This window comes from Stegodyphus dumicola, chromosome 10 (assembly GCF_044657685.1).
Source record: "Stegodyphus dumicola isolate Sdum_Otavi_A_Nest chromosome 10, ASM4465768v1".
Taxonomy (NCBI): domain Eukaryota; kingdom Metazoa; phylum Arthropoda; class Arachnida; order Araneae; family Eresidae; genus Stegodyphus; species Stegodyphus dumicola.
In genome coordinates this window covers 158,332,467-158,353,461 of record NC_140777.1, presented here as the reverse complement: position 1 = coordinate 158,353,461, position 20,995 = coordinate 158,332,467, and the positions used below count along the sequence as shown (strand labels likewise).

General features: G+C 31.2%; 1 long non-coding RNA gene across 1 annotated transcript in view; it reads left to right on the top strand.

The window, feature by feature from the left end:
* Positions 1-20,995, top strand: part of LOC118182515 (uncharacterized) — a 118,716-nt gene that overhangs the window by 84,165 nt on the left and 13,556 nt on the right. The gene's annotated exons all lie outside the window — the stretch shown is intronic.

The following is a 20,995-nucleotide window of genomic DNA, read 5'->3' as shown; positions in this document are numbered from 1 at the left end:
TTGCTTTTTAATTAAGTAATGTGAAACACATTTCCCAGATTTTCTATTGAACAGATTGCTCAGTGAAGGTAAAACGCACGAGCTACTTGCATGTATCTTAGCAATCATTCAAACTCACGCCTGAATTAGTCAGAATTTTGCGGCTATTATTATTGCATTCATTCAGGCCTCTTAAACGTACATTACTTTTACGTGGACTACTTACTATTTAAAATATTTTAACAGTGGGAGAAGAGTAATTAAAAAATTTCATGCGGACAACACATAAATTCCTTGTATACCTATTTAAATATACATTTTTTGCTACGCTTCATTTAAATTTATTTCCTCAAAATATTTTAACTTAACTGATCCCTCAAGGTGAGTTGAAAATGATATCAAAAACTGCAAATTTTGAAACAAAATATCTCGGTCAAGTTTGTTGCACAGGAGTCAAACTTCTTCTACATATTTTGTTTTTCATAAGTATAAAATTTTCCCAAATATAAGTATAGAAATCAGGTGACCACATTAAAGTTAGATTTCGTTATTTGTCCAAAATTAATCTTTTTTTTTTAAATTTGAAATTGGAAATTTGAATAGGAATAATATTTCGTCATTTAAAACACTTCTGTAAATGGAAGTATATGTCTACAACCAAGGATTGCGAAAATAAAGGCCGGGTAAGGGGATGGTGGATATACATACATATATATATATATATATATATAGTTTAATATAATCGGGGACCGCCCATTTTTAGAATATTGTTTAAATGACTATTTGGTTTAAAGCAGGGTTTCTTAGACTTTTTTCAATCGCGACCTTTTTTTATCACTGATTCTTTCGCGACCCCCAGGACCCCATAATATTTAACGAAAATTTTGTGGGACCCCATAAAGCACTGCGCAAATCCGATACACGCGTGTGTGAAACTGTCAATTTTTTTCACTTGTACTGTAATATATTATTGCAGTTTTAGGTCATTAACTTTACTTTCTAATTTTAAGACATAAAACGATGGGAAAATTTTAAATAAGTAACAGACGAAATGACAGCGCCACGTGCAAAGCCAATAAAATGGACGTTTCTATTACAAAAAGAATGCGTCGAAACGTTTTCCTTTTTTCTTTGTCTGTATTCCTTATCTTTATCTATTTTCAGATACATTGTGTAAAAATATTTGGTAATTGTAAAATTATTATAATAAGTTAAAGAAGTATCAAAACTGCTAAATATTTTGGCGACCCGCTGCTGCATGTCCTACGACCCCCTGGGGATCGCGACCCACAGTTTAAGATACGCTGGTTTAAAGTATACTTATATTGTGATCTATCTTTATATTTGATTTTGAATTACAGATTTGCATATAATGATTTTTAGACGATTTTTTTTTCCCGAATAATCATTTTACAATATGTAATGTTTTGGGTTTTTTTTTTTTTGTAGTCAGTTTGAAACAATGTTATGTTTTGTGTTTTTTTCTAAGTGTTTCGAAGGCGTATAGGGAAACTCCTGGTATATTTGAGATTCACGTTTTTCGGTTCTTATGAGTTTTTATGCAATATAATTTTTTTTTCTTTTTTCGGTTTTGGATCTCAAATTTATTGGGAGAACGAAACACGTTTTCGAAGCATAAGCATATTAATCAACTTTTATGAAGCTTTAATTCATTGTCTCCTGACGAATTAAAGTTTCAATAAAGGGAGATTAATTTTTATATTTTTATTATCTTGTACATATCTCCCCTTTTTAGTTTTCGAGTTTGTACTCCTATAATCATTTTTATTTTGAAGTGTTTTGATTTTATGTTTAACCCCTTTACAAGGATGCAGTTATTAATATTGTTGAGGAATCGCCTTGCTTTGACTCCAATTTACATTTAACTTTAGATGCTTTAAACTTATTTACTTCAATACTGCAGCTATAGAGCAAGACAGGTTTAAAAAATTTGCTTTTTATTTTTGCCTCTTATTAAGTTTCTTTATGTATGTATATATATATATATATATATATATATATATATATATAATGTCTAAAACTATATATATATATCTATATATATATATATATATATAATGTCTAAAACTATTGTAGGAAATGAGATACAGAATCAGCAGAATTTCTTTTTTTCAAGATAGGAAAAAAGTTAATAACGAACTTAAAAAATTAAATTTGATAGCCTTTTAAATGTTCTACTGCATTGAAAAGTATGTGTGTTTTTATTTATCTCTTAAATAAATGCACTTTTTAGTTTCCATATCTTTTCTTTTGAATATAGTTTTAGCAGTCAGTTTAAATTGAAGTGCCATTTTAACTTTTTTTTTTTTTATTTTCTTGTAGGCAGTAAAGGAAGTATAGTAATCACGAAAAATTCCGGGTATCATATTTGAACGAAAATATCAATTTTGACCGCTATCGAATGCAATTTAACGATGCTTTTACGTGACATCTATACGTAAGAACAGAATAAAGGACTCTTACTCCCCCCCCTAAACGGCTTATACAGTTGATTCAGAAGAGATTCTTTTCGTGACGTCTGTAAGTACGTATGTACCTAGTATATATCTCGCATAACTCAAAAACGAGTAGCCTCAGAAAGTTGAAATTTAGTATGTAGGACTGCTATAACATGTAGTAGTGCACCTCGTTTTTTGGTTGCAATCGGCCGCACCAAAAGTATATATAATACATATACGTATAATAAAATATAAGATATCTCTCTTTCAAATAATAAATTAAAAACAGCCTGTTAATAAATTAATAATTTTTTATTTTCTTTAAAGGTTTTTATTTCAAATGAAATATCAAAATTCAGCCTACCTTTTCTTCCCGGCGTGACTGTACCTCCGATGTTGACTCAACCTTAAAAAAATAGCGAAACTCAATAAATAGGCCACGAGTAGACGAACACTACAATATATTTTAAATAACATTAAATTTACAATTTCAAATTTTGTCTGTCTTAGAATACATGTTTTACATGTCATAGAATACATCCTTTTTCGCCGCTCGTTCTAAGCGCGTTGTTGAAGTAGCGATGAATTGCAGTGTGCTTCTCACAAACGATAATTATGCGCGAAATTTTAAGCTCTTTTTAACACCCTCAACCTTTTGAGTTTCGGGAACATTGATCCGGAACTCAACACCTTTTTGTCCATATCTTGAGGGAGGTTGCACAACATGTCCAGTCCTTGTTGTAACAAGTTAGTAATCGGGATTCTCTTGGTGTACAGGAGATTCTCCTTCTAACATAATATTCTCCACATTGGCGGCATGGTTCTCACTATCCAGTTCTAAAGGACACAGCCTTTTGATGGGTCTAATCACAAGTCCAGCTTTAGTTTTAATTGTGGCGGTTGTAGCTACTCCATCTTTGCTGGTGTAAATCGATAATATTCTTCCTAAAGGCAAATATAGTCTTTTGAGGTTATCAGTCCATATTAATACGATATCTCCAACGTTAGGGACATAAACTCTGTTTCGAGCTATAGTTCTTTGGTGCAATTGTCCCAAGCATTCATTTCGAAACCTAACTCGAATATCGAATATCAACTGTTTTCTGTAAACTAATCTTTTTTTTTTTTTTTTTTTTGCTAATAGTCTTTATCTGATCAAAATCAGTCGTATTACTTAGGCTATTTTCTTTCAAAATTAGATCAGGTGTTAATGGGTTTAAGTATTCTGGATCTTCACTGATATAGGTTAGAGGTCCAGCATTTAGTTGGCTTTCACAGTCACATAGAACGGTATTCATTTCTTGATAGTTTAGAGATACTCGTCCTAAAACGTTCTTCAGAATTCGTTTTAGAAGGCCAGTCAACCTCTTTCAAAAGCCACCGCACCAGGGGCTCCTAGAGGAATGAATCTCCAAGTAATATGAGAAATAGACATTTTCGATCTTTCATCCAGATCGACATATTTTAATAAATTTTCAGCTCCGGTAAAGTTATTTGCGTTGTCTGAGCATATCACTAAAGGGCGACCGCGATGAGCTATGAATCTTCTAAGTGACAATAAGCAATTGTCTGTTGATAGAGAAGTTCTAAATGTACTGACTGCCCTATAAACTGCACGGGTTAAAATTAGGATCCACACCTTCTTTCTTTCAGTAGTAATGGACTTGCTACGTTCACTCCAATAATTTCGAAAATGCAGGCGTTTTTTACACTAAGGCTTCTTAAACTTTTTTCAGTCGAACCCCTTTTTATAACTGAGATTTATTTCGCGACCCCAGGACTCCATAATATTTACGAAAATTTTGTGGGACCCCATAAGCATTGCGCAAATCCGACACATGCGTGAATGAAAATTTCAATTTTTTCACTTGTACTGTAATATATAGGGATTGCAATACCGGTATACCGGGATACCGAATATCGGTATTTTGAGCCATTTGTACAATTTTGTGATACGATGAAGATACAAATTTAAGCACAGTTTCTAAGCTCAAGCCATTAGAGATTTTAGATTATTTTGAAAAGAAAAAAAAGATAATTTGGATGAAATTATAAGTAAAATGACAGCATTAGATGGTTTGCCATTTCGGGTGTTTTGCACTTCTGCTGAATTAAAAAAATCACTATCCGCCAGAGGTTTAAAAGATATACCAACATCGATTAACACTATAAGAACTGTTATAAATTACAGTAACGGTATTCGCAATTCTTTGAATCACACGTTAATACAATTAAAAGTAAAATGTGAAACATTTAGTCTTACATTTGATGAATGGACAAGTGTTAGAAATGGACGCTATTTAAATATAAATATTCATTCAGGGAAAAAAATTGGAATATAGGACTTACGCATGTCTCGGGAAGTATGCCAGCCGAAAAATGTGTGAAAGTGCTTAAATTAGGTAAACATGGATTATCCATGAAAAAAGATATTGTATCCATAACGACTGAGGGAGCAACGGTTATGAAAAAAGTTGGAAAGTTGATTGGCGTAAATCAGAATTTGTGCTATGTTCATGGAATTCAATTAGGAGTAATAGATGTATTATACCAAAAAATAAGAACCCAAATACTGCGGATATAGAAACTTCTGATTCCGACTTTGAAGAGAATGAGAGTGAGAGTGATACTGACAATGAAGATAATGAAAATGTAATTGTTGAAGAAGATATTGCTAATGAGGATGAAATATTAACTCATCAATAGTTGCTTCCTATAATTATTAATAAAGTTCAAAAAATTGTTGAGATGTTTACACGTTCCGCTACAAAAAATGCCTTATTACAAAAATATATGTTTGAACAGTTTACTCCTAAAGATGAAACGATTTTGAAACTGAAAAATCCAATCCAAACAGCAATAATCGACTTAAACCTGCAAATTAATTTTTCCGAAGTGAATTCGATTTAATATCCAGAACTGTATCAGCTCTACTTCCAATAAAACTGTCTGTGGTGGCATTATGTCAGAAAGATTCTAATTTATTAACAGCTAATGCAACAATAAATTTCATGTTGGAGTCACTGAAAGAACAGCACACATCACTATCTGAAGAATTATATATTACATTGAAAAATCACACAGAAGAAAGACATACCGAAATAGAAAATGTTTTTGCTGTATTGACATAATTATAATGATTTTAAAAATGAAAATGAAAGAGAAGAAAATAGACTAACGAAATAAAATTTGATCAAGTTTATCGTAAATTTCCTTAAAATTTTTTGCCCTCCAACCTATCCTTATTCAGAAGAATTCGCTACAGTTATCGAAGATTATGATGACACTAATGTCGATATCGAATAGTGAAAAGGAATTGTTTCTTGAACAAAAATTAGAATTAGCGATAACTAAAAAAATTTCAACAAGCCAAAATACATCACGTAACTCAGTTATATCCAAAAACCGGTGTACTCCAACTGCGCCAATGAAAATCCCCCCTCGACCTGGTATTGTCCAACAGCGCGTAACAAAATTTCTCCCCCCCCCCCGTTGCCTACAGGGTTACAGTTTTACTTTTCGAAGTCAATTGTAGCCAAGAGGCAAATAAAAATAAAGAAATAAAATTACATATCACAATCACAAGAACAAGTAAAGAATATTTAACAAACAGGCTAATTACTTGAATAACAGTAATAAATGCGAGAGCTAACAAAGAAAATATTAAAAGGTATTAGTAAAACATACATATTAGCATTACAAACATTTTTCATTAATTACAATATTACAGCAAGGAATATTATAATAATATGATAAATTAAATAATTATAAAGCATACCAATTGTATTTTTTATAAAATGACATCAATAATAGTCATGATGTCTGAACTAAACTGGAAAATTTAGTATAGCTCACTGGCATGCAAAAGGTTATTCCGTATCAAAGTGTGCTAGAAATATTTTTTGTTAATTAAAGTAATCATGTAAATGTTTGCACAAATTAATAGTTAAATTTTTAAAAAAAGCTTAGCGTGAAATCTATTATAACAACATTAGTATGGCGTTTAGAACTCTGACGTATAAATTGTAAATAAATTTTAATTATTATGATAACATACATATAAAACTCGAATACAGTGCAACAATAAGTGAAAAAGGAATGGATTAAAAGGGAACTGAAAATCCCAAGGTATGAATATAAGGAAGTTCGATTTTTTTTTTTTTTTGTTAATTATGAAAATTTTGCAGACGCTCATAATTATCAATTTATTAATTAAATGTATGCCAAAGTATATTATGTAGAGTAACTGGAAAACAGAATAAATATTTAAACGTTTCTAGTTTTAAAATATGGAATTTGTAAGAAAGTTAAATAAACTTAAAATAACCATAAATAATAAACCATAAATAGTTAAATAACTTCAATGACTAAAAAAGGAAAGCTTAATACGGCAATATATTGCAATAATATTAGTAGTAAATAACCATAAATAGTTAAATAACTTCAATGACTAAAAATGGAAAGCTTACTACGGCAATATATTGCAATAATATTAGTGTGAATTTAAAACCCCTTAAGAAATCCAATTTTTAGATTTAATAAAGAGAATTGTCTAAATTAAATCAGAGAACTGTTGACCTAAAATGGTACATTTGATAGTTAAAACCATTCTGCTAACTAAGATGATTTGCTAATATTTATTTAGACAAGAAATTTATTTTAGGTGCGCTACAAATCCAATATTTGATAGGTTGATTATGTATCAGTTTTGTGTATGCCATTAATCTATCAATTTTATTATTCAAAACTGATATATATATATGAAATGTAATTTCTCATACATTATTTGTTTTGTGCAGCCGGGGCAACAGGAATGAGACAAATTTTGGAATATAAAGTGGTAGGTTTATTTTAGCATTCATCTCGTAAGCGTTCTCCTCGTACCTTGAGCAGAAGCCCAATTTATACATATGTGTACGTCACGAAGCTCCTCCAATCAGCGATATTAATTGAAATCACGAGGTGACGCTATCTTCTCATCAGGAGTGTTCTTAAGTACTTTATGTAATATGACAGATTTATGAGTTTGGCGATTTGGCGGGCGCCAACAGGTTAATATATTTTATACTAAAGAAAGGATTTCGCCAAAATTTAGGAACAGGGATGCAATTTAGGTAGAGAATCGCCAACACATTATTAAGCAATATTAATAGAATTTAATTTAATCAATTGTTTTAAAAATATTATCACAGATTATCCCCCCCATCTGAAAAGGCTTGCAGTCCTGTCACTCAGAATTTTTTCGGGGACTTGTATTTGAAATATTTGTTTTAGACAATTGGCATAGGTTTTTGAAGTTACACTTTTAGAGGGAAAAGCCCAGACATATCTTGTTGCATGGTCAATAACTATATGAAAATACTTTTTTGTAGAATTATAATAATTAAATCCTCCCACAGTGTCAATAGAGAGACATTCGAAAGGTTTGTCGGTTGGGGGTACGTCTTGCATAAGACCAAATTTTTTCTGTTTTTTCTTTTTATTAAGTTGACAAGTATGACAATGTTTAACAAAATTTCCGATATCTTCGCTAATATGAGGTCAATAATATTGAGGGGTGATTAAGTTAAGCATAATTTGAACTCCCGGGTGACCAAAATTTTCATGGGTTTTATTCAACAATTTTAATCTTAAAGATTTAGGTACTACAATTTTATAAAAATTCTTTTTCTTAATTACCATCATATCATTTATCTCTTGCTAATTTTTTCCGCAGACATTATCAGTTTTTTGTTGTTGGATTATTTCATTTCTATCAAGTAAATGTACATAATGTTGGAGGTGCTGTGAAACAGGATGTCTAGAAAGCATGTCAGCTTCAATATTGGTAGAGCCCTTCTGATACTTTACTTCATAATTGAACATACTTAGTTTGAGTGACCAACGGAAGAGTCTACCTTTTAAATTTTTAACATTTTTGAGCCAAACGAGGGCCGCATGGTCCGTATGTATAACAAATTTTTGTCCATGCAGATAGTAATAGAATTTGTCTAGGGCATCTACTATGGCCAAACATTCTAACTCAGTAATCGTATAATTTTTCTCATAATTTCTTAAAGTTCGGGAATGATATGATACAGGGTGAAGGACATCATTTTCATCTGGTTGTTTCAAAACAGCTCCAACAGCAGTTTGAGAAGCGTCAACAAAAATATGACATGGCCTACTGGAATCATACAATTGTAAAACAGGTTTGGAAATCAGTATTCTTTTCATTTCGTCGAAAGCTTTTTGACATTGGTCATCCCATTCCCACTTGACATCTTTTTTCAAGAGTCTGTTTAATGGAGCTCTAATAGTTGCATAATTCGGAATGAATCTATGATACACATTCACACTTCCCAAAACTCTTTGTAACTCTTTGGTGTTACTGGGGTTTTTAAGTTTCTTAATAACTTCTATATTATGGTTATCGAGAATTATTCTACCATTTTTTATTTCATAGCCAAGAAATGTGATCTGATCTCGGGCGAACACACATTTGTTTCGATTCAATTTAATATGCTCCTCTTTAAACACCTCAAATAAAATTTTTAAATGTTCTAAATGTTCCTTCTCAGAGGAAGAGTAAACGATGATATCATCAAAGTAACTGCAAGCGAAATTAATTTTATTTTTTGTTAATATTCGTCTAATTGTTCTGTTAAAAATTGCAGGAGCATTTTTGAAACCAAAAGGGAGTCTTAACCATTCGAATAATCCAAAATTCGTGCAAAAAGCTAATTTCTCAGTATCTGCAGGGTGAATCGGGATATGCCAGAAACCAGATCTCAAATCAATTGTAGAAAATACTTTTGCTTTACTTAATTTGTCTAACAAAGTGTCAATGCGAGGAAGAGGGTTTGCATCTGTTTTAGCCAGGGAATTCAACTTTCGATAATCTATACATAATCTAGTTTTCTTACCTTCCTCACATTTAAGTACTAAAGTTACGGGGGATGAATATGGGCTACAACTTTCTTTAATTATACCTGCTTGTAATAATTGCTCAATTTGGGTCTTAATTTCCTCTTCTTCCATAGGGGATGTTCTATAAGGTCTTAATGATACAGGCAAATCAGAATTTAAATTAATTCGTTGAGGTTCAATATTAATTTTTCCTACACCATACTTATTTTTAGAAAACACAGACGAATAATCATTTAACAATTTTTCCAAGTTATACTCTTTGTTATCGACAATATTAGAAACAGCATTTTTCACATAAATGTTAGACTGAGAAACTAATTCCTTTGGATTTGTAGTCCGAGATTTACAGGTTGGAAAATTTCTTACATCATCATCATTATTATTAACACATGGATAAACATTTGTTGTACCACCTTGAAGTTGGAGGTGTAGAGATATGGGTCGGCTGTCAAAATGGCAGTCATCATTAAGTACAATAGCTCTCTGTTTAATTTTTAAATTAGTACAATCAATACTCAACTCAAATAATTTGCATTCATAAAGTCCTAAAATTACATAATTCAAATTATTATCAAGAACAAACAAGGTAATTTGTTTACTAATCCGCCCAATTTTCATTTGTATACAACATATTTTGTTGAAGATTATTTTTCCTTTAGTTTGGGTTACTGAAAATGATCTAACTCTTTGTACTTTTAAACGTAATTGTCTAGCTGTTTTGGAAGAAATTATTGATATGGTGGCACCACTGTCTACAACACACTCTAGACGTTTCTTATTGGGCAAATATTCCGACACCTTTAATAGTCAACTACTGTGAGGGGTTTCTGGGGTTGGTTCTATTGCAAGGGGCGTAACATTAGGTGTATCAGATCTCCCCCTTCTGAAAGGACAAACCTGAAACCAGTGAAAAGCATTTGGGATTCCGTTCCGGGTGCAAAGTCTACAGGGACTGGGTGGCAATGGCAATCTATTTTGAGAATTATAATTATGATGGCTTGTAAATCCTGGACCACTGAACCGATTATAAAAATTACTTGGTCTCTGAAAACGTTGGAAATTGTTGGGTCTAGGAGAATCTTGTCTCACAGTAGCTGAAATTCTACTTCTATTAAATCGACTGAAATCTTGGGGACTGTTCTCAATCGGAGTAACAATTCTGGGAGGTGCACTTTTGATTTGTTGATTTTCGCTAATCTTAATAAGCTTATGGACATGAGTAAGCCAAGAGATGGGGTCAGAGGGTGTGTTGATCGTCATTAAGGATTTTAATTCTGTAGGAAGGCCATCCGTCAGACCCTCCAAGATCATTTCATGAGTTAGATTTAATTTTTTACCAATATCTAATTTTTTTGCGAAAATATTGCGTTATGTCCTCTTTGTGATTGTACTTGTAATTGGCAAAATCACCAAACGTAGTTAAAGTGGGGTCGAAAAAATTTTCCTTTAAAATTTGGACTAATTCCACATATTTAGTAATTTTATGGCAGTTTTTGACATATACGCTAAGTGCATTACCTTTTAGATATCGAGCTACATTATTAAGCTTCCACGTTTCATCTTTATCTAAATGAGTTTTGTTAAAGTACTCAAGCCATGAATTTATATCCATATCATTCTGCGCGGGGAATTATACTTGTTTCAGGTTCAGCGCTAGCTGCCCTTAATGAATCATCAGGATCAGAGATGTTTTCATTAGCCATTATTCTTTTAATAATACTTTCATAAATAAAACTAATAATACTTTCATAAATAAAACTAACTCAAAAATAATACTCTTTAAATTTTCCCAAAACGATATTAAAACCAAAATACATCCTTTAAATACCAAATTTAAAATACATTTATTTATACCAAAATAATACTTTTTAAAATTTTCAAAATAAAAACACTATTATTAAATCAGTAATTATAACTCAATAGTAATAATATCATTTGCATCGCCAATCTTTTTACTAATTGCTTCTGTTTGACTTATTGTGACGAGAATACGAGTGATGAAATCGACACGAAAATACACATTTTTGTGCACTCTTGATTAGATTTTTGCAAAACACGATCAATCACCACACAAGCACAAAGCTCTCGAGAGCAACACAGAACGGCGTAGACGTAGGGAAAGATTTCCATCCTCAAAAGTAGGTCAACGGTAAGAGCACATTTGATGAACGACGAACTTTCGATGGAAACACAAATCACACATCACAGGGGGCAGAAGGATGCTTCTCTGGACGTAAAATAATCTGCAGTATACCAGAATACAGGTAACAGAACGATGATTTTCTTGAAGCAAGAACGCCTACAGAAAAATGTAGAAACATAGAAGTCGCACAGCGGCAAATTCATCTAAAGTGCGTAACATTTTATCCGTATAATCCTTGGGGTATTTTCTTTTTTAGATAATCCCTTTGAAGGTGGAATCCTACCGGCTTTCTGAAATGTAATTTCTCATACATTATTTGTTTTGTGCAGCCGGGGTAACAGGAATGAGACAAATTTTGGAATATAAAGTGGTAAGTTTATTTTAGCATCCATCTCGTAAGCGTTCTCCTCGTACTTCTTGGATCATATCTTTACTGCTGGCTTTAGCTACTAGGAGCTCTTACCAGTATATTATCATTTTACCATAGGCCATAAAGTTAAAAATTTAAGAGGTGTATTTAAAATACACCGCGCCCGAAGGCGAGATCAATAAATGAGAGAACTCATAAAATAAGTTTTGCTAAGTTGCATATCATGGCATAGCATGGGTGATTATATACGTAAATGGTGGCGAGAAGCGAAATGAAATTCTAAGCTTCTGCGCGAGTCAAGAAGAGCAGGAGCACGTGATCAGCGTCCGGCATTTAGTTTGGTCAAGGAGTCAGAGTTCGAAAAATGAAGTTTTTGTAGTTTTTGGCAATAAATAAAGTTCGAACATAGTAAAAGCAACATCTATTTGTGAATTTAAGAGTCTTATGTCTTTTGAAACACTTGAAAATCTTCTAAACTTGCGATATAATCATTAAATGAATAGGAAACTGTAAAAGGTGAAAATGAGGTCATGTAGCTCACTAGGGCTAATGAGTGAGAGTAAGCACTTGGTGTTACCACGAACTTTGATTTTAAAACACACGATACGAAATATTAAAAATAAAAAGTAAACATCTTAGTTAAATAAGTAGTAAAACGAAGAATTCATCGATGAAAAATAAAGTCCTAATTTTGCAAAGTTCATCTTTCTTGAATAGTAACTGCAAAAGAATAGTAAATTTTTTTTTTTTTTTTTTTTATATACATTATATACACTACCACCACTTAGAATTGTGGTGGATCGTTCGAGGTCTTTTCACTACGTTCTCAATAGTAGGGTCATAGTCTGTAAGCGATTTAATAGCTTCATAGGGAGAATTTCTCATATCTTCAAAGAAGTTGTGTGCAGAAATTAGGGTTTGGTCGTGAATTGGATTGATATCCAGGTCTTTGTGAATTTGAGAATTTCGCACGAACCAGGGTGCGTTCACTATGCTACGTAAGATTTTGTTTTGGAGTACATTTAATTTTTGTCTGCCTATTTTTCGGGCAGTAGCCCAGGCTGGAACTGCATAGAGGATTATTGGTCGAATAAGTGAGATGTAGATATTTTTCTTGGTACGGAGGCTTAACTTAGAGTTTCTTCCAATTAATGAGTAGAGAGCAATGAAAGCAGCGTTAGCCTTATTTGTAACATATTGAATATGATCTTTGAAATTTAGGGTTTTGTCAATATAGACACCTAAATATTTATAGGAGTTGGCAACAGGAATATCTTGGTTATTGAGTCGGATATTTATATTCACTGGGATATTTTTTCTGTATCTGCGAAAGAGAACTACGCAGCATTTATCAGTATTTAGTTTGATTTTCCAGTCTTGACAAAATTTGTTAATAATGTTGACTTGGAGCTGAAGTTTCTCTAAAGCATTATTTGGACTTCGTGAACTGGTGAGGATGACTGTGTCGTCGGCATATTTGAGTATATTAGAATGAAAAGGTAGAGGCATATCATTTATGAATATTGTAAAAAGCTTCGGTCCTAAAACACTGCCTTGAGCTACTCCACTGTAAATCACTTTTTTTGAAGAGATTGCTTCACCACAGCGCACTTGAAAAGTACGATGTTTAAAATAAGAATGCATAAGCTTAATAAAGCTGTTTGGTAAAAGGAAGTTAGATAGCTTATGAAGTAAGCCAGCATGCCACACTCGATCGAAAGCTTTTTCGAAATCGAGGAAGCATGCCGCTACTCCGTTCTTTTTTGTAAATTCTTGGGCAATAAATTCAACTAAATTTAATATTTGATGTGTGGTATTGTGGCCTTTGCGGAATCCAAATTGATGCTTGTCTATTAGATTAAGGCGTTCTAGATGATTGGTGAGCCGAGCACTAAGTACTCGTTCGAAAACTTTTCCAAGCGCTGGCAGAAGACTGATGGGTCTGTAATTATTTGCTAGCTTTGGATCTTTTCCTGGTTTCGGGATTGTAACAATGATCGAATGTTTCCACTGCGATGGAAAGTAGCTGAGTCTAATACAAGCATTAAAAATATTTGTAATTAAGACTATGCATCTTCTAGGTAAAGCTTGCAACGCTTCATTAGAAATCATGTCATATCCTTTAGCTTTGCGCTTCTTTAATTTTTTAATAATTTGCTGAACTTCGTTTGGAGATGCAGGCATAAAAAAATTAATGCTGGGACTGTTGAGGATGCTATTGACAGAGTAATTAATATCTTTTTCGTGATCAGAATTTTTATTTTCATGTTGTTTAAAAATGTTTTCTAATTCTTTTGCATGAATTTCAGCTATGGAGTCTTCGGAGTGGTGAATTTTGCCCATGTGATACAGGGGGTGAATTTGATTGGGTGAAAGATTTCTGAGTGATTTAGCTACTTTCCAAACAGAGTTTGGGTAAAGATCCATGTTTTCTAGGAAATTATCCCACGAATTTGATCGATGGGTGGCGATGTCTTCTTTTATTTTTCTGTTTAAATAATTAATATGACGTTTTTCAGTAGGATTGTGAGTAATATGCCATCTTTTTCTAAGTCTATTTCTTTCTTGTATAAGGGATTTAATTTCTTCTGGAATGTCATAGGGATTTTTATTCTTGACTGTATAGGTAGCATTATTGATAGCGTTTTGAATTTTGGAGTTTAATCTGGTGATTTCCAGCTCAATATCGCAGTCGTAACGAAGTGTGGCTCTGCTGTTAACAGAATTTAGCTGTTCGGTAACCATATACCAATTAACTTTTGTATGAGCTTTAGGGAGAGGGGGATAAAATCCATAGAAGTTGAAGACTATAGGGAGATGGTCAGACGAAAGTTCTGGGAGAACATCAAGATTAGGAATATTAGGAAGGTTTTTCATCAAAACTATATCTAAAATATCCCCTAGTCCGTTGTGCGTATAGTGCGTTGGGTGATTGGGAGCAATGAGATTGATGTTACTATTGTGGATGAAGTTGCTTAAATTTTCTCCATTTCTATTTGTGACTCTACAGTTCCAAGAGGAATGTTTAGCATTTAAATCACCTGCTATTAAGGTGGGGTAGTTATTTTCAGTAAGTAGTTTCAGATTATTGAGTTCAAGAGTGCTGGAGGGGGGATTGTATACGGAGATAAAAAGAAAAGGTTCTCTAAAACCACTATAGATAAGTACTGCAGCATTTTCTATAGTACAAGCGGGATTTAAATCATATTTGGCTGTTTTGATATGGTTTTTAATGAGAATTGCGTTTCCTATTATGTCTTCTGTCTTTTCTGTAGATGCGGTAGCCTTGTATTTTAAATTTGTCGCAAGAGCGGAGATGGGTTTCATTTACTAGCATAACATCAATGTTATGTCTAGTAAGAAAATTTGAAATTTCCACTTGTTGGTATCTGATGCCGTTTGCATTATAGTAAGAAATCTTTAAGAAGCTATTTGTAGCTGAGATAAAATTTATTTGACTATGAGTTTGATTAAAATTCATAGTTTAGATTTGAGAAATATTCGAAGGCCGCCATACCGACCTCTAGTTTGTCTAATATTGTTTTTGCTGTTTTAAATTTCTGAAAGAATTCTTTAACTTGAGTGAATTGGATTTTTATCCAGTCAAAAAGCTAAGTGGGTTTGAGTTTGTATCTTCTGTTTTACTAGTGTTTTCATTTTCCTTGGAAGTATTCCATGCATTTTTTGGTTTGTTCTCAGGGAGTGAAGGAAAATCCTTTTTGTTAAATTTAAATTGTTCTTTTTTCTTTTCTTCTTTGAAAGCTTTAGATTCTTCGATTTGCTTCTGAACATTATAAGGATGTTTACTGCAACCTTTGAAGGAAGAAACGTGATTTTGCCCACAGAGGGCACAGACAGGGAGTTTGTTGTCATTTTTTGTTTGTTTACAAGTGAATGTTTCATGAGGCTCTGCACATTTTAAACAGCGAGGTTTATAGTGACATTTGTCCCGTGTGTGCCCGTACCTTTGGCACTTATGGCACTGCACGGGTCCAGGGCGAGCTTTAAAAGGCTCGATGAAGACATCCAGACCTCTGAGTTTCTTTAGATCATATATTCTTTTACCTTCTTTATTTCTAGTACATTCTGCTATAAAAACAGGAAGATGAACTTTCTTTCCTTCAATAGTGTGAATTACTTGTCGAATTTTTTGAATTGGGATACCTTCTTGGGCAATTTCGTTTTTGATTAGTTCCATATTAGCTGTTTTTGGAAGTTTTTTAATTATTGCCTTGATAGGCTTTTCACTGTTGAGTTTATAAGTATGAAAAGGAATAAGTAGTTTAGTTAGGTATTCAGTAACTGTGCGGTAGTGGTCTGAGTCATAAACTCTTATGGTCAGTGTACCTCCCCTTAGGTTTCCACGATATTTTTTTATATTTAATTGCTCTTCAAAATCTTCTTTCATCTTATCCCAATCCCCCGTGAAGTCTGCTAAGACTATAGGGGGAATGTGTCCTGCTTTTTTGTTGGGTGTAATAAATTCACCTTCCTCTGCTTCCATATTGTCTTCAGGGTTTAGTTCCTCGAATTTATTTTTTTGAGCTGGTTCTTCAATTTCGGAATTTGATAGAGTTCTTTTATGAGTTTTTTTAGGGGTTATGTATCCTTCTTTATCTATTGTGGTTTTCTTTTTGATTCTAGATTTTTGACTAGCAGTAATATCAGATTGATTTGTTTCCTCTGTTGGATTATTTAGGGTTTCTTTTTGTTTCATTTCATTAATGTATAATTCTAAGATTTGTATATCCTTTTCCATAGCATTGACGTGGGCTAAGTGAACTTCAGTCGCATTATTTGGATTAAATGAATTTTGATAAGCATGAAACTCAGAAAGCATAAGTTGCTTAAGTTTTTCTAAGTTATCGCAGGTAACTTTCAGATTTCTGTGATAACACACAGATTTGATACGGTTTTCAATCGCCTCCTTGTCCATGATATGCATGAATCCTAACTTTTTAACCTAATGGCGAAAAGAATAACTTGAGCAGAAGCCCAATTTATACATATGTGTACGTCACGAAGCTCCTCCAATCAGCGATATTAATTGAAATCACGAGGTGACGCTATCTTCTCATCAGGAGTGTTCTTAAGTACTTTATGTAATATGACAGATTTATGAGTTTGGCGATTTGGTGGGCGCCAACAGGTTAATATATTTTATACTAAAGAAAGGATTTCGCCAAAATTTAGGAACAGGGATGCAATTTAGGTAGAGAATCGCCAACACATTATTAAGCAATATTAATAGAATTTAATTTAATCAATCGTTTTAAAAATATCATCACATATATAAACTTTAAATTATATTGTTTCATAAGAATAAATTGAGTTTAATTTAAAGAAATTAAATTTAAATACATATTTAATTTATTCTTTGCGCCATTGCTGCAAGGAACGAAATTTAAATTTAAACAAATTTAAATTCTTAACAAATACGTATAAAAGTAAAAAAGTAAAAAAGCAAATTTAAATTCTAAAAAAAGGAAAAAAGCCAAATAATTTAAAATAATTTAAAAATATGCAAACATGTAAAAGATTTAATTCTCGAACTAATCTACAATATCATTTAAATTCAGAAGCATAAGCAAATCAAGTGCAAAATCTATCCATGAAAACAAATCTACTAATTTAATAAATTAAAACCAAATTAAACAATTTTTTTAAAAAATGCATATGTGAATGGTCGTAGAGTAGGCAGGAGACAGACTTATCAAGGGGAAGCTGCCTCCAAACCTAACTCTCCAATCATTCAATTCGTGTTTCGTCACTCATGCAGGCAAGGGTAAAAGTCAAAACCAAAAGTAATTCCAATAAAGTGGTATCCTTAGAAATTTACATTTAAGTAATAACATTTAAGAATTAAAGTTCAAAAAGGAAAATATTAAATAAAATTCTTTTGAGAAACAAGCAAGTAAAGTCAAGAATTGAACTTTTTCTTAAAAAATTAAATTTTTTAAAAATTAATTTTTTATAAAATAATAAAAAAAATCTAGAAACCAATGTATTTTAGAAATCCTTGTCTACAGAAACTTCCCCTACACGAATATGCATATCAATAGAAAGAAACTATAAAAGAACTATACATAATCCATATAAACCAATAAGAAATAAGAACAAAAAGAAACAAAAAAGAACTAATTCAAAATTTTTAAAATAAATATATATTTAAAAATATAATTTCATATTTAGAAAATACTTAGATACTACATAAAAAATTTAAAAAAAAATACTTAAAGCAAGTAAATAGTAAGTTTCAATTCCAACTTACCTACTATATGAGTGTTGGGGTCTGCAAAAGGGTTGTGAAAGAGAAGTAAGTGTGTTCCTCAAATTATATAGATGGCGCTCACGTAGGTAAAGTTGAGTGTCAAGCTGCCATCCCTGTTATAGTAAAAAATCTTTTGTAAATATTAATATTAATTAAATTAAATTAAATTAAAAATCCTAAAGGTAGTAATATCAATTATTTAGGGAGTTAAGTAACTGAGCTAATCAAGAGCTGTATGTTTGCTTGAAGGAAATTAAAGTGAAGTGGTATGTGAAAAAAATGTAAACTGTTTGTAATTTAAAATGTGTGTTCTGTTGAAAAATTGTGAAAATTGTTAAAAAAATTTAAGTGAAAGATATTTTTTGTGAAAATTGCAAAAAATTAAGGTAATTAAAAAAAACTGAAATGTTTTAATATTAAAGTTTTAAAGTAAAATTTCCCAAAAATTTTTTAAATGAAGTCCTTAAAAAACCTCTAAAAATTCCCAGAAATTTCTCAAAAATTCCTTTAGGAAGTTAAATAAAACTTAAATTTAATGAAAGAAAATATTAAAAGTTTAATGAACTTGATTTAATTGGTATATCAAATATTTACAAATTTATTTACAATAAAAATTTACAATAATTTCTCTACTCTTTTATATCCTTCATTACCCTCCAGTTAAGGTTTAAGGTAATGTTATCATATCCAAAAGAGTCAAAAATTATAAAGTAAAGTCAAGGCCTGCCTTTTTAATATATAAATTAATAAATTTTGGTGGTACTTGGTTATCAACTTGTACATTAATTAGTTTTATGATTTCTTCCTTTAAATCGTCATTTTCAGTACATATATTTTTTATTCTGATAATTTGGCTATGAAACGTGTTTTGTATTACTTTTCTAGAGATATTAGAGTTCCAATTAATTAGTTTAATAGTAGGAAAATGGAAATTCCTTCTTTTATCAAATAATTTAATTTTGTTGCGTTTAATAATTTGCAGGTCTAGGAATTCAATAGTATCTTGATTCGTATTCGTTTTATTAAGTGTTAAACTATTTGGGTAAATTTTGAATTTCTCAAAAGTAGAATTATTATTGAAAGTTATAATATCATCTATGTATCTAAAAGTATGAGCAAATAGCTTTAATTCATTTTTATTTAAACTGAGTTGGAATTTATATTCAAATGTAAAAAGAAATAGGTTACAAATTTGGGTAGAACTGTTTGCTCCCATAGGAATTCCTCTAACTTGCTGAAAGATTTTATTATTGTATTTAATGTAGTTATTAAATAATACACAATTCAGATAAGTATTCCATCTTTCAATACAAAGAATGTCAAGTATGTCAGGAAAAAGTTGTGGGAGTTGCATTAAACTAGTAAAAATTTCTTCTAATGGTAGAGAAGTATAAAGGTTTTCAAAGTCGTAGCAGTTAATGTTCTTGATTGTTAAACTTTTAAAACTGCTGAGAACTGGAGCATTATTATAAATAATCCAACTATAATTGTGTTGTTTGTTAACGAGATGTTGGATTAAATTACAGATTTTTTAAGTATAATTGCAAATATGTAATCTATATTCTTTTTATAATTATTTGTAACATTAGCAATAAATCTAAATTTGAGTGGTGATTTATGAAATTTTGGGAGAGCATATAGATTTGCTAATCTATTGTAGTTAGATGGTTGTGAAATTTGCAGTTTCTTATGAAATGCTTTTAGCTTTTTTGCAATAACATTTTCTTGTAGATTGGTGAGTTTGTAAGTAATGGCATTATTGAGTTCAGTATTAATTAATGAGACATAAAAAAATTTTCATATTATGCTAAAGTTATTATTGGCTTTGTCAATTTTGGTAATTATGAACTTTTGTTTTAAATCCTGTAAAAGAGGTATGAGAATATTCCACTGTAAATGGCTATTAAATTCAATTCTTCGAATTTTTTGCTTGAATTCTTCTAATACTGCATGTTTCCATGCCATAAAGGTAGAATTTGGAATATTTAATTTGAAACTAGTTTTAACTATAAATTCGTCTATATTTTTTACGAAACTTTTAAAACTGTGATGTTTGTTAATTTTTAGTACTGGTCTAAATTTGGTTCCTTTTTCCATTAAAATTCTTAAATGTTGGTTTTGAACTATTGCTAAATTGCCTGTTATAATATGTTGATGAAATTTATCTATGAAATCTTTGTATTGAAGCTCTTTACAGTATCAATGGGCTGTAGTAGCTAATTCATGGTGGTTAATTAGCAATTAACTAAGAGGTTTTTGATACTTGAAAGCTGGTGAGATCTGTACTTTGGTAGCTGGAAAAAGTTGTTGACTTTTTCTGAAAATTTTGCTAAACTGAATATGATCATAGTTAGGATGAAGGAAATTGATTTTGCAGTAATATTTATTGTATTTGTTATTTGTAGAGAACTTATAATTGCAAAAGTCAATAATAAGGTCTTTGATAATATTGTGCCCTGTAAAATGCTGTTTTACAATTTTTATTAGTAATTTTAAGAAATTGTGCTTACAAGTATGCAACCAAGTAATTATATTTTTAGTGAAATTATCAGTAAGAAAGTAATTATTTATATTATCGTTTAACTTTTTTGTATCTATTGTTGAAAGAAGTTTATTTTTATGTTTAGTACCTGCTCTGGTTCCTCGTAATGTTTTTTTACTGAATAATTTAAAATGGCTGTAAGCTGGAATTTCAGAATTTAATTTAATGGGTTGGTTGAATGTATTGAGTCCATAAGGTTAAAGTGTTTTGAATTTAAGCATGTAGAGTGACTCTTGAAATAATCTAACTTTGTATTCAGGTACAATTTCCAAAATTTGAATATTAATTTTTTTGAAATCATGTATTTGAAAATGTTGATATA